Consider the following 15076-nt stretch of genomic DNA (forward strand, 5'->3'; position numbering starts at 1 on the left):
GTCTTACCTTCAGGAAATTGAATCTGTTTAGGTCATTCTTCCAGGAATGAATAAAAACTGAACTCAGGCAAAAAAACAAGCAAACAAAAAATATGTCCTTGGATGAGGATTAAAAACAATAATAAAATAAATATTTTTTTGTTGTAGTTCTTAACTAGCCAGACAATCCATGGCACCACTGTTGATGTCACTTATGATGTCATGAGAGTGATGGCATCAACATTGCAGTCCACAGATTGGACAGCCCCAACACCTCTTTCATAGTTCCAGAGAGTTCTCTAGCTAAAGATCCATGCGGATCTGTTGAGCAATGTTGACAATCTCATAAAAATGATTATTTCCACTGTGCTAAAAGTATTTTTGCTTCTTTCTGTCTTTGGGTGGTTCTTTGAAGGCTTTGATGATCAGGCCAGAGTTAGAAGGCCTATATGTTCTGAATGGTCAGTTCCACTGTAATTCTCAGACCCTTCCAATCACCAGCTGCTTTGGCAATGCCATCACCAGCCATTTTTTTTTTTTTTTTTTTTTTTTTAGAGACAGACCAAGTGGGCCGATTTGGGCACCAGAGCAGATGTAGCATCAACTTCCCTACTTGTGCACTTTTGATCTCTCTGGAATCCAACTTCCGCAGTGGAGGTGGCTGGATGAACCCAGATTCTGGACAAACAAAGTTGCACCTTGGCCTCCTCTAAGCCAAAAGCCAAAAAAGTTCTCAAAAATATTTTTAAATGTCTTATTCTAGATGATAAGCTATAAAAAAAAAACGAAGATAAGTGTATTCTGCATCTTCTAGATTACCTTCATTTTTATGACCAAGTTGTGGAATTTCTGTGCCCAAAATTGCAGTAAGGAAAGCCAGAGAACATGTTTCCTTACCAAGAGTCACAGGTTCTTGTAAGAGCCTGTAAGCCTTACTTCACCTGCGTTAATGAACAAAAATTTAACCAAGTAAATCTTAAGATTTCGTTGGCTTTATTGAACAGTTCATGAATTAGATAGCCTCCCATTTAGTGAACAACGAGGTGCTCTGAGAAGGTGTACAAAGTGGAAGGTTTTTATGGGCAGAAACTGGGTGGGATAGGAAAATTATTACCAAAAGAAAAGAAAGGATTATTTCAGTCTTTGGTCTGCCAGGAACTCTCTCCAATGGAGTGAGTTTATGTTTCCCAAAGGAAATGCTGCAAACAGCTGGCAAGACAGAAGGCAACACTTTGGGCCAGGGAGCCCAGTGGTTTCAGCAAGGTTAGAAATTTTAAGATTGAGGATCATATTCCTTTAGTCGATGTCGCCTGATGGTGGAGGGTGATAGAGACAGTTATAATTCTAAGAAGGCTGCAGGGTTTTTATTAAGCATAATTTGTCCAGTGAAGTGGGTGCCTCGATCACTGGAGACTGTGGAAGGATACCCCAAGTGGGAAGCATGTTTTCTAACAGTTACTTTGCATTGTGAGGGCATTAGCCTGTGGCGGGAGAAAGCTTCAACCCATTCAGAAAACATATATACAACAACAAGAACTTATTGATAACCCATGCTAAGCAGCAGTTGAATGAAGTCCAGCTGCAGGTGTTAAAAGGGCCCAGAGAGAGGAAGTTTGAGGGCCCTGGGGACAAAAATAGTTTTTCCGGGATCTGGAGCTGGCGGGTCAGATGTTGCTGGTAGACTGTGTTATAAATTTTATGTCTACCTATAATTTCAATCATCTTGAGTGCACTATGGTGGGTGAAGGAATAAAAAATCAGAAATGAGGGTTTCCCCAGGGAGCCTAGAAGAACCAAGTTACAGCACTGGGTTTTCCATAGCCCCAGCTATTTATTTAATTTGCAGCTCATTTTAATGTTTCTGATTGAGAGGCAGACTGTTGCCATATTGCAAGTACATCAGGAAGGCAAAGTCTGGCACCGAGGGGCTATTTGCTGCCGAAGCAGATGGACTACATCCACATGCGCCACCATCGTTACAGATCCTGATGCTGCTGCGTTTGAGTGAAAGTCAGCTCGGCGTTTTCCTCATACTCACGTGTAGGCCTTTCAGCGAGAGCCTCAGCTTTGATGACAGATATTTCAGAGGGTGAGAGCGGTAAGAAGACTATTTAGTTATTGCCCATTTTGGTTGGGGTCCCAGAGGATGTAAGAAAACCCCTTTGTTTTCATAGTACCCCCAAATCATGGACAGCCCCCCAAAGGCATACCAACTATTAGTATAAATATTAACAGTTGGCCCTTTTGATCACTAGCCCGCTTGGGTAAGAGCATGGAGCAAGTAGACATTGGCCGTTTGGGGTCTATAAGGATGCTGAAAAAGGCTGACCCAGTTTACAACAATGAGCCATTTTAAGTCTGGTGGAACTTGTGACTAAAAGTGTTTGGGTTTGAAACAACCATTTTATTAAGAGCTCTCAAATCCTGGACATATTACCATCCTCATCCACTAGATTTCCAAATTGGCAACATCTGTGTGTTGCGGGTGTATTAGGATTAGCACTGGGCAAATAGGTCTTCTATTGTTGGTGTGAGTCCTCACATGGACTCAGGCATGGCTGGATATTGAGGTAATTTAGGGAGAGGTTTAGTTATATCAGAATCTTTCTAGGTTCTGTACTTTTCTCTTCCGGTGTCAGTATTAAAAGTAGCCTACAGCTTTTCAGGCACCTGGATTAAAATAGGGGACTTTTGTTGGAATTCTTCCCCTTCTATGCAAAGATATACCATAAGGAATATAAAAGATCAAGTTCAGGCTGGTCAGGAAATACTAAAGTGATATCTCCATTAGAGGCAAAAACAGTTTAGTCCTTTAATCGAGAAAGGCAATCTCTGTCTAATAGATTGACTGGAGCTGTATCATTTAGCAATTCATGATGTTTTTCAATAAAAGGTCCCAGAGCCATTTGTAGTGGTTGAGATAAAATTCTTTCTGATCTTTATTAGATACTCTCATGACAGAAACCTATTCTTTACTCCAAGGTTCTAATCCTGTGAGGGTGGGGCTTAAAGCAGACAGTATAACTCCAATATCAACTAGAATTTGGCATTAACATTAATTGTTATCATTAACAGATTTGGTGTCAGTGGTGGGATCAAAGAAGACTTCTGAAATCGTTGGAGATGAAAAACAGATGTGGTACCCTGAACCCTGTGGGTTCTCTGTCTTTCTTCCTGTCTCTGAGGGCCCGTTAATATTAATTATGGTTTTCCCATGCCTGTTTAAGGGAATTACTGTGGGAGGGGCCCATTTGGAGGCAGATATGGAGGCATGCAAAAAGAATTTGCATAGGAACTTTGAGGAGAGTCTCTTTTCTAGTGTCACAGTCTTTGGACCAGTGACCATCATTCTAATGAGGGCCCCAATGGGAATGCAGTGTGGAGTCACTCATCCTATAATCTTTAGGTTCTTTTGTGCCTTCCACTTTTCATTAGCCTTCCGTAATGAGTCTTTTAATGACGCTATTCTGGAATTTTGAGACTTTTGGAAGATTCTGCATATCAATTAAAATCCCATTCTGTTCATCCCACTTAAAAGCCCATGCTTTTAGTGTACTTCTTAAATGATCTTATTTATTTAGAACATTCCCCATAATGGCCATTATAATTCTAGATTAATTTTAGTAAAATTTAGCCATCTTTCTAGATATCTGCAGCTTCTGAAACATAAAATAAACATAAAATAAACAGGTGTGCGGAAGGTGGCTTGCTCAATTCTAGATATAAAGGGTCTCATTTATTTTTGCTAGGCCTTTGGGTTTCTCAAATGCCTAGTATACTTTTTTTTTTTTTAATCTTCAAGATCCCATTAACAATTAACCTTTATTAATACAAAATGTATTCATCTGAGACCTCCCACTTGACCCTGGCCAGCTCAGATTCGGACCACCCAGTTTTAACTCAGATCAGGTCCAGTGTTTAAGTTGGACACACTCCAGCTCTGACCAGTATCCACCAATAATGCCCTCCATGGAATCTGGTGAGTTGGTAAAGAATCAAACCAGCAGACCCCAAAGAATGGGCACTGTGTACTGATTCCAAACACATGGTGAACTACAGCTATTACCAGAAGTTCCCAATGGGAAATCTGGGCAGAATTCCAAGCCAATAGAAACTGCAGACTGAACCAAGGGCTTCAGAGTTGTGTTCCAGATGGAACCACCTGCCTGCTAAGTCCTGGACTGAAGTGCCAATTAGATTGGGAGCTCATTGCACAGTGGAGTTCAGAACTAAGGGCACCTTACTGTGACCTCAGAAACAGAAAGAAAGACGGAGAACTCACCGGATCTTGGGCACCATGCCTGTGTTTTCCATCCCCAAAGCTGTCAGAAGTCTCCTTTGGTCCCACCACTGACACCAAATCTATTCATGACAAAAATTCAACCAAATAAATGTCAAGACCTAGTTGGCTTTATTGAACAGTTCATTGATGGAGGCAAAGACCAACAATAGTTAATATATAAATGCGAGAAACTGTTAAAAGGCTAATGGACTTTGATATTCAACAGGGCTGAAAATCAGCATTACATTACCCTGCTGCTGGCAAATGGCTGAAGGCAATCCCCTAAACATGATAACTTTTTTATTGTTTACCAATCTTTGCCATTGATATGCCTGTTTGCTTTGATAAAGGGCAAATGTGTATGCTAGTAAATAAAAGCAGATGGGTCCTGGGTTTCAGGAAGCCTCCCCGCTAGAGAGAAAGGTCTCCGCCTGGCTCCCCATGCCTTCTAAGTTCATATATTTTGTCTAGTGTACTCATTCGTGCACAGCCCCTTCTCCAGACCTTGAATCCTAGCCGCAAATGGATGTGGTATACACAGTTCATGAATTTGGCAGCATCTCATCTAGTAAACAGAGAGGAACTCCAAGAAATTGTACAAAGTGGAAGGTTTTTATGGGCAAAAACTGGGTTGGACATGAAACTCATTAGAAAAAAAGGGGGAAGGTGGCATTTTAGGTCAGGGCATATTTCTTGAAGGAAAAAATTACCTCACTGGTGTTCACCGGGAATTTTCAGGCTGATTGATATAAGGTCACACTCCTGGGAGGGGCTCAAACTGCAATTAAGTTTTGATTTGTTGTCCTTGGGGCAAGTTACTGCACTTTAAGATGGTTGTTTCTTTTTCAACATCTGGTTTACTTAAAAGAGCTACTGAATGAGGGCTTTAACTTGTCCAATGATTTTTCTTTCATGTATCAGCAAGCTGTAGAATTACTTACCAAAGTTTAATAATAATTGACATTGTTTTTATTGAGGTATAATTGATACATAACATTATATTAGTATCAGGTGTGCAGCACAATGATTCAATATTTGGATATATTGCAAAGCAATCACACTATAAGTCTAGTTAATATTGTCTTCATACATGGTTACAATTTTTTCTTTTAATGAAAACTTTTTAAGACTTACTCTCTTAGTTACCATGCTACATATTATTTCCCATGACACTATTTTTTTAAAATATGAGGATCATCCTAACCGGTTTGGCTCAGTGAATAGAGCGTCGGCCTGTGGACTGAATGGTCCCAGGTTTGATTCTGGTCAAGGGCATGTACCTTGATTTCAGGCACATCCCCAGTTGGGGGTATGTAGTAGGCAGCTGGTCGATGTTTCTCTCTCATCAATGTTTCTAACTCTCTATCCCTCACCCTTCCTCTTTGTAAAAAAGTAATAATAATAAAATATATTTAAAAAAATATGAGGATCGAGAACCACAATAAAAGTAAAATATATGTTTAGGGCAATCTTACAAAATGTACTACCATGTTTCCCTGAAAATATAGACCTAGCGCATGGAAAAATAAGACATCCCCTGAAAATAAGACCTAGTGCAACTTTGGGAGAAAAAATTAATATAAGACACTGTCTTATTTTCGGGGAAACAGGGTAGTATGACAAACATTTTAATTTCTTTTATAATAAACTAGAGGCCTGCTATATGAAATTCATGCACTGGGGTGTTATCCTCAGCCCAGCCTGAACCCTCTCCAATCTGGAACCCTTTGGGGGATGTCCGGCTGCTGGTTTAGACCTGGGGCCTAAACTGGCAGAAGGACATCATCCTCACAATTTGGGACTATTGGCTCCCAACCACTTGCCTGCCTGCCTGCCAGCCTGATCACCCCCTAACCACTTCCCTGCTTAGCCTGATCAATGACTAACTGCTCCCCTGCCAATTTATCCCCAACTACCCTTCCCTGCTAGCCTGGTTCCCCCCCAACTGCCTTCCCTGCAGACCTGGTCCCCCACAACTGCCCTCCCCTGAAGGCCTGGTCCCCCCCAACTGCTCTTCTCTGCAGGCCTAGTCACCCCTAACTGCTCTCCCCTGCAGGCCTGGTCGCCCCTAATTGCCCTCCCCTGCTGGCCTGATCACTCCTAACTGCCCTCTCTTGAAGGCCTGGTCCCACCCAATTGCCCTCCCCTGCCAACCATCTTGTGGTGACCATCTTGTGTCCACATGGGGGTGACCATTTTGACCACATGGGGGCAGCCATATTGTGTGTTGGAGTGATGGTCAATTTGCATATTACATCTTTATTATATAGGATATGTTATCCTGAGACTGACTCCAACAACCCTTCTGCCCGAGTAGGCCTGAAGCTGCCCAGACATGACACTCTACCTATGAATCAGTCAGTGTCCAACATAAGAGTTGCTTCCAGGTGAATCTGACTGCTGGCTCATTGCCCAGGGGATCCAAGTCTCAGACATCTGTGTCTTTCTCCCTGTGAAACTGCTCTGTGGTTAAGTTCCTGGGATGTTTATCATCACTATTGTGGATTGCAGGACCATCTACATTGGGAGCAGTTAGGAAGGGAGTAAGAGGGGCCATATCTACTAATTACATAGAGAAATGGTTGGTCAGGGGTCAAGAATAAGGAGACACTTTGGTTGCAGAAGCAGAGTATTCAAACTGTCAAATATAGAAGCAGAGTCAGGCAATAGCTCAAAGGGATAAATTCACCTCCTGTTTTAGATAGTTTTAAAAAATTGTTTAGGCACATGCCACGGCTCCAGTTTTGCACTCAGTGTCCTTTGGCTTGGGAAATGATGAGGCTGTCCTCTGTTGGCCCTGATCTAGGGTGTGATGCTCTGGGTAGCAGGGTTCCCCCACCCTAGGAATCTAGACCATTGCCAGCTCCAGGGATGAATAATAGATGACAAGTTATATTTGATGTGATTTTTAGAAATCTACTACTAAGACCCCTGCCAGCAGACTTCCCTCCCTGGGGCTGAGAAGAACAATAGGAAAGAGCATCCCATTTGTGTGCTTAGAGGTTTTAATGGAATTCTTAAAGGAATAGCTCTGTGAGCAGTGATGAATCTGCTGCAGAAAAAGCTAATTAAAGCTGGAGTAGACCAGGCATTTCCACAGTGGCTTGGGGCTGAGGAACTCAGGTGGAAGCTGACTGAGGCAATAATGACTCTTTGGTAATGAAAACTAGTAATTCTCAGGGATGTAGGGCTTGGAGTCTCATCATACGTCACTAGTTTTATGAAAGTCTGATATCAATGTAATAAGATATCTACTGCTAATTATTTGTTGAGGGTTTTTCCCTTTTAGTCAGTGGATATGGGAATGGAGAAGGAAAAGAAGAAAACTTAATGGACAATAAGACTATTAATTTTTAAAAATATCATAACATTATTCTCACATGTTGCTTAAAGTTTGAATTTAGTGCCTCTTTCAATGTTCAAAGTGCTAATGTGGTTGCTTAGTCTCTCATTCATACTTGAATTAGAAAATTTGGGTACAGGACTCTAGGAATTACCTTTGACCCTCACTCCACCCTTTCCCTACTCTTTATTGGTCTAAAAAAAATGAAAAAACAGGTTGATTTAATACATACTTTTTAATTTATTTAGTGATGAGAGAGAGAGAGAAAGAGTGAGAGAGAGAGAAAGATTTGTTGTTTGACTTGTTTATGCATTCATTGGTTGATTCCAAGAAAGCAGGGAACATGTCTGTGGTGTTCACTGCTCTATTTCCAGGGCTTGATACAATGTCTGGGTTCTCAGTAAGCACCAATTGAATAAACTCTACTTTTCCAATTGCCTTGCTTCAAACTTCTAAAAAAAAAAAAACAAAAACAATATTAATAGCTTCAAAATGATAGCAACTTCTGGTGAGCTTCATACCAGTTTCCCTTGCAGTATTACATAATTATTTTTAAAGTGGCATCTCATTTTCTTAGATTAAGGAAAATAAACAATGTTGTAGGTCCACTTATTCAGTGTTCCAGGGATATCAGACATCCTGTATTTTCAACCATAAGTAATTGTGATAAAAGACACAATGGCAATATGTGTAGACATTTTATAAATTAAATGATTCTGTTAATCTTTGCAGGCTTAACTCAGATCTTTAGAGAAGGTCAAAAGAAACAAGCCAAATAGGCAAATCTCAAAAGGAGGGAGAAGATGTGCTTCAGAGGCCCTCCTCGGGATGATCCTCCTCTTTCCAGGCTATAGCATCTGTCTCTGTTGGCTCTGAGAGAAGCTCGCAGTGGTGTGTGGTGAGTGTATCCCACACCCACAGGTCCTTCTGAGAAGCAGCTGTACTTTCCCACATTCCCAGCCCAAGAAGGAGGTGCTGGCTCCAAGGGCAGCTAATTATACAGTGACCTCTGTCTTAGGAGATGGACTGATGTGAACCTCTGCCCAGCAGGAAGGGGAGTCACTTTTGGAAGGATCTTTGCTTTGTGGGGTCTTGAATTTGAGACCCTAAGAGACTGTCAGCATTTGCCAGTCTAGACAGAAGCATGAGGTGGACAGAGAGAAGAGTGATAGGAGGACAAAGTTTCCTTAGCAGCAGTCCCAGGTGCAGGAGTGACAAGACCTAACTGAAGAGACAGCTGGTTGTTGAGTCACAGAGCTGCTATCAGAGGTGGACCTAGAGCTGTCTATAAATGAATGGCCTTCCTTTTAGGCCCCACACAGCTTAGGGAGGACTGTTTCTGTTTTTTCTTTTTCTATCTTCTTAGATAACCTGAAAGAGCCTAATTAACATATATGTAAATTAAGATATCTTTGGTTCTAAAATTCTATGCATGAATTTGTCCATGGGTGGGGTCCAGCAGGCTCACTCCAACGGACCCAGCTTGCCAGGAGGAGGGGCCAAGGACAATTGGCCAGCTGGCCCCGCCCCTGGTCAAACTCCCTATTGAACCTCCAGTCAAACTCTTAGTCAAGGGGACAATTTATATATTAGCCTTTTATTATATAGGATTGAACACAGCAAAAATTCCTAATTCCACTTGTTCCAAGTTTCTAATTACTCTATTTTGCTCATAAAATTTTATTATATACTCCATGTATGCATTTCATGGTTATGTTTCCATCTCCCATTTATTTATTTTTAAAAAATTCTGTCCATTTTGACATATGTACATATGTGCTTTATGATTTTTATAATTTACTAGAGATCCAGTGCACAAAATCTGTGTATGGGGATGTCCCTCAGCCCATCCTGCACCCTCTCCAATCTGGGACATCCCTCTCATAATCCAAGACTGTTGGCTCCCAACCACTTGTCTGCCTGCCTGCCTGATTGCCCCTAACTGCTTCTGCTTGACAGCCTGATCATGCCCTAACCATTCCCCTGCCATCCTGATTGATGCCTAACTGCTCCCCTGTCAGCCTGATTGTTCCTAACTGCCCTCCCCTGCAGGTCTGATTGCCTCCAACTGCCCTTTCTTGCTACCTGGTCACCCCTAACTTCCCTCCCCTATAGGCCTGGTCCTCTGCAACTGCCCTCTCCTGCAGGCCTTGTCCCTCCCAACTGCCCTCTCCTGCTGACCTGATCGCCCACAACTGCCCTCCCCTGCTAACGATCTTACGTCCATATGGGAGCAGCCATCTTTGACCACATGGGGGTGGCCATCTTGTATGTTGGAGTGATGGTCAACTGGCATATTATCTCTTTATTATATAGGATTTACCACAAGGAAAGGTCAGGAGTTGTTATATTTTTAAATATATAAATATATTTTATTGATTTTTTACAGAGAGGAAGGGAGAGGGACAGAGAGTCAGACACATCAATGAGAGAGAAACATCAATCGGCCGCCTCCTGCACACCTCCTACTGGGGATGTGCCCACAGCCACAGTACAAGCCCTTGACTGGAATCGAACCTGGGACCTTTCAGTCTGCAGGCCGATGCTCTATCCACTGAATCAAATCAGTTAGCACAGGAATTGTTACCTTTCTTTTAAATTTTTTACTGTTTCACTTCACTACTGCTGTGTATGTGCTCCATGTGAGCGACGTAGGTGCTGATATAGGTGGGTTCCGACTTACGGTGAAAATTGCATTATGTTGCACTGTAGGAACAGATCTCCAAGTAACCCGAGGACCTACTGTATAGCTCAAATTAAAAAGAAAAAGGACTTGCCCAGCTGGTGTGGCTCAGTGTTGAGTATAGACCTATTCAATCCCCAGTAGAGGGTGTACAGGAAGCAGCTAACCAATAATTGTTGCTCATCATTGATGTTTCTAGCTCTCTCTTCATATCCCTTTTTCTCTGAAATCAATAAAAATATATTTTAAAATAAGAGATAAGCGGTCCTGGCCAGTAGTTGGAGCCTTAGCCCACACACTGAAGGGTCTTGGGTTATTGATACTATGTTTTTCCTGTCAAAGGCATGTACCTGGGTTGCAGGTTCCATCCCTGGCCCCATCTCACATAGATGTTTCTTTCTCTATTCCTCTCTCCCTCTCTTTCAATCTCTAAACCAGTGTCCTCTTGTGAAAGCAATGGAAAAAATATCCTGGGGAGAGGATTATTAAATGAGAAAGAGAGAATGGGCAGAAGAATTATTTAAAATATTTCAGAAAACAAGTTATTAATTTAATATGCTAATTTTAAAATATTGTATCCATTTATTTAAAATTCATGACATAGGGAGTTTCAGTTATGTAGAATGAATAGATATCATTACCCTTTATGCCTTTTATTTTTATTTTACTATTTATTTTACCCTTTATGCTTTTTTAAAAAGTTTTTTTTTATTGGTTTGAGAGAGAGAATAAAGAAGAGAGAGAGAGAGAGAGAGAGAGAGAGAGAGAGAGAGAGAGAGAGAGAGAGAAACATCCATATGTTGTTCGACTTATTTATGCATTCATTGGTTGATTCTTGAATGTGCCCTGACCGGGGATCAAACCTGCAACCTTGATGTATCGGGACGATGCTCTAAACTGAACTACTGGACAGGGCCTATGTGATTTTTTTTTTTTTTTTCTGTACACGTTTATTGTTCCTATCTATGAGCCAGACTCTGTGCTAAGTACCAGAACATATAAACACAGCATCAACTATGGCATAGTACTGTATGCTACTTTAAAAGCGCAATGTGAGAAATATATTGACGTGTTGTCTTTTACTGTCCCATACATAGATGTACGTAGAGCCAAAACCCCATTTTATCATAAGTTCATTTGCCAACCACCCTGTAAAAGAAGCCAATCTCAACAGCATTGCACACCTGCACTTACACATAACCCTTTTCCTGTACAGCACTTACCAGGTATTTTACAAGTTCTTCCACAGGCTCCTGGTCTGCAGAGCCTGCCTCACCTGCAAGTTTAATGCTTCACATGCAATATCACCTTTGAAATGTGTGAGTCAGTCAGTCAGTGTTTAACATTTTCCTGGCGATAAGTTTCTTTGACTCTCCTCAAAACACTGCTCATTATGCTTTACTAAATTAGTTTTGATCTCATGAATCCACAAATTCAGCTGCTTTTCTATCTTTTCCATAGCTTCATTGTGCATTATGCACATTGTTCCAAGATACTCAGTGAATGTCTGGAACAACGGATTGTATCAAACCCTATTTTTACTATGTTTTTCGTATACATACATAGCTATAACATTTAATTTATAAATTGAGCAGTTAGAGATTGAGACCAATAGTTAATAATAAAAGAACAATTATAATAATATAATGCGTTGAAAGTTATGTGAATACTAGGGGCACAGTGCATGAAATTTATGCAAAGGGGGTGGGGTCCCTCAGCCCAACCTGCACCCTCTCCAATCTGGGAGCCCCAGGGGATGTCCTACTGACAGCTTAGGCCTGCTCCCCTTGGTTCTCTGCTCTCTGCAGACCTGCCTGCTTGATGCCACAACAGGCCCTGGTGTCTGTTCTCTGTGGGAGGCAAGCAGGCTCTGCTGTCTGCTCATTCACTGTGGGGAATGTTTCCACCCCATTCCTGGCTGCTTGCACACACACTGGTTTGGAGTGCCTGGGAATGTTCCCACCTCGTTCCCAGCTGCTCCACACCTGTGTGTGTGGGTCCAGAGTGGCCAGGGGGAAGGAGGGATCGTTCCAGGATCCCAGCCACTCCAGACCTATGAGCAAGCCTAGAGGCTCAGAGCAGCCTGGCTCCAAGGATGCCTGTCCCCAGGATACAGGCCGCTTGGTGCCAGTGTGCGCACAAGCGGCCGCCCCACCCCCAGTCATTCTGTGTCTGTGTATGCAAATTAACCCACAATCTTTGTTGGGTTAATTAGCATACTCATTCCTGATTGGCTAGTGGGTGTCGCAGAGGTATGATAATTTGCATATTTCTCTTTTATTAGTGTAGATGATCTCTCATTTCAGGGATCCCTTCATTATAGGCTCTATGCTTTCTAGGGCAACTTGTTGCTTTTGATCAGGACACATTTTCTGTTCAAGGTTCCCACCTGCAAATTTAATGCCTCCTGCATGTTAACTAAGTACTTATCACACAGTGTGGCCATAGCTTTTGCAGTTTGAGGTGCAACAGAAAAATTAGTGTGGATTTTTTTCTTTTTTACAATTTCACAGCTAGAATATTAGTTCTTAATGCAGATCTTAGCAACCTCAGCATATAACTTTTTTCTTTCCTTCTTACATTGAGAACTTTCACCTTTTCACCTAAAGGAAGTACTTTATAGCTTCTCTCTGGCATATCCTAATTGGCAACATCGTGTCTCTTGCACTTGGGGCCATTATTAAGTAAAATAAGGGCCACTACAACACATACCCTGTGATAATGGGACAGTACTTCTGACAACCAAGACGGCTGCTAGGTGACTAACAGACAGGTAGTGTGTACAGCCTGGACAAAGAGGTGATTCACATCTTAGGAGGAACAGATAAGACACCATGTGATTTCATCACACTTCTCAGAATAGCATGTGGGGTTTTTTTGTTTGTTTGTGAGACATGAAGGGAGAGGGTGAGAGAAAGAGAGAAACATTAAAGAGAGAAACATGGATGGGTTGCCTCAGGGACACCTCCTACTGGGAATCAAGTCTGCAACACGGCATGCGCCCTGCCGGGGAATTGAACCGGCCTCCTCTCAGTGCATTGGACAATGCCCAACTGAGCCACGCTGGCCAGGGCCAGAACAGCATGTGTTTTAAAACATAGGCACTGTTTATTGAATGATTTACTTCTTGAAGTTTTCATTTAACATTTTCAGAATTGGCAGAACAGCAGGAAGTGAAGCCTTGGGTAGGGAGGACTAGTGCAGATATTACTCTAGTACTTTCTGGAGTCACTTCATCTACAGATCTGTGGCTTTCCTCTTCCTTTTTCCAGATGTGCTGTATTGTTGATTCATTATCATTGACTCACAGCTGACAGCACTGTAGCTCATGCCTGAAGGAAGCTCATCTCACAGGTATTTTCTCCATAAATCACATCACAGCCTTTTTGCCCTTAGGGACACCAGTCAGCACTTCAGCGCTTTGTTTCAATGCCATTTTAAACAGCGAAATCATCAACAAAAAGCACAAAAGTGTGGAAAATTTGGTGCTAAGTAGGCCATGAAGAGGACACTTATTTAGAGAAGGAGCTGAAATGAAAAGCAAGCATCGCCTTGGTCAGCCTCAGCCGGAAGGTGTGCGTTGGCTGAGTCACAGTTCCTGCCTCTCTGCATATGTCTGCAATGACTGCAGCAGCACCAAGAACATTGGTTTGGGGTTATAGACACCTTTTAGAGAGCACATACACTGGCCGATACAGAACCTCAAATGATGAAGATGGCCTGCAACACTAGAGAAGCAGATAGAGGGCTGTTACTATGTGGAAAAGCTGGCTGTTGGTGCGGTATCCGTGCATCTCCACTGAGGGGTTTTTAGCAGGAGAGTGACATGATGACAGGATCTGTGTTGTAGAAAAGGCACCTTTACTAAATGTGAAGCGTGATTTGAAGAGAAGAAGACCAGGGCCTCGCAGGAGAGGGTGAGGGTGAAAGAAGTAAGCCAGGGCAGGTATTTGAGGAGCTGATCTGGGCACCTTTGGAGTCAGGTCCCGGTGCTGGGTGGGGCCAAGCCTCGAAGGGCAGGGGGGGGAGAGCTCCAGCCTTGGAGAGAGACACAGGAGGTTAAGTACAAACTCATTGCTCACTGGCTGTACAACTTAGACACGTTCCTCCCTCCTTGAAGCTTCCACAGAATGGGGAAATAACACCTCTCAAAGTTACTTTGAGATATAAATAAGTGCTGCTTTTCACTAACATGAGGCAAATGGGAAAAGAAGCAGCATTTGGGTTGGAGAGAGATGTCCTGTGGGACACCGAACATTGGACATGCCTGCGGACATCCATGTACAGTACTTAGAAGCCATATAGTGTGTCCCCAGAAGGCCTGGAGCAGTGGGGTGCAGACACACAGATGTGGACATAGTTAGTGGGCAGGCAGCAGCTGTGAGGAGTGGGTAGTGCCAGCAGCAGAGGTCCAGAGACAAGCCTGAGGAATTCTAACCTTTGAGAAGAGGCTGGGAAGGAGGTCAAGAAGGAACGGGAAGAGGAGAACCAGGAGAGTATGGGACAAGGAGGTAGGCTAGGGGAGTTCCCGAGGCAGCCACTTAGTGTTCTGAAAGCATAAACTGAAAGTCATAGAATTTTGTTTTTTACAAACACTCATCAAAACACTTATTTTAATTTTAATATGTGTAGATTATATTTCAATAAAACTTAATTTTAAAACACAGAGCAAATAAAAAGTTTAGCTGTTTAAATTAAAAGTAATTATCTTTAAAGTTATTTTGTATGCAAAGTTACCTAAGGGATAGAAATATTTAAGTATTTGGAACTTGATACTTCTTATATCGAT

This window comes from Pipistrellus hanaki, assembly GCF_964339955.1.
Source record: "Pipistrellus hanaki genome assembly, chromosome: 2".
NCBI lineage: Eukaryota > Metazoa > Chordata > Mammalia > Chiroptera > Vespertilionidae > Pipistrellus > Pipistrellus hanaki.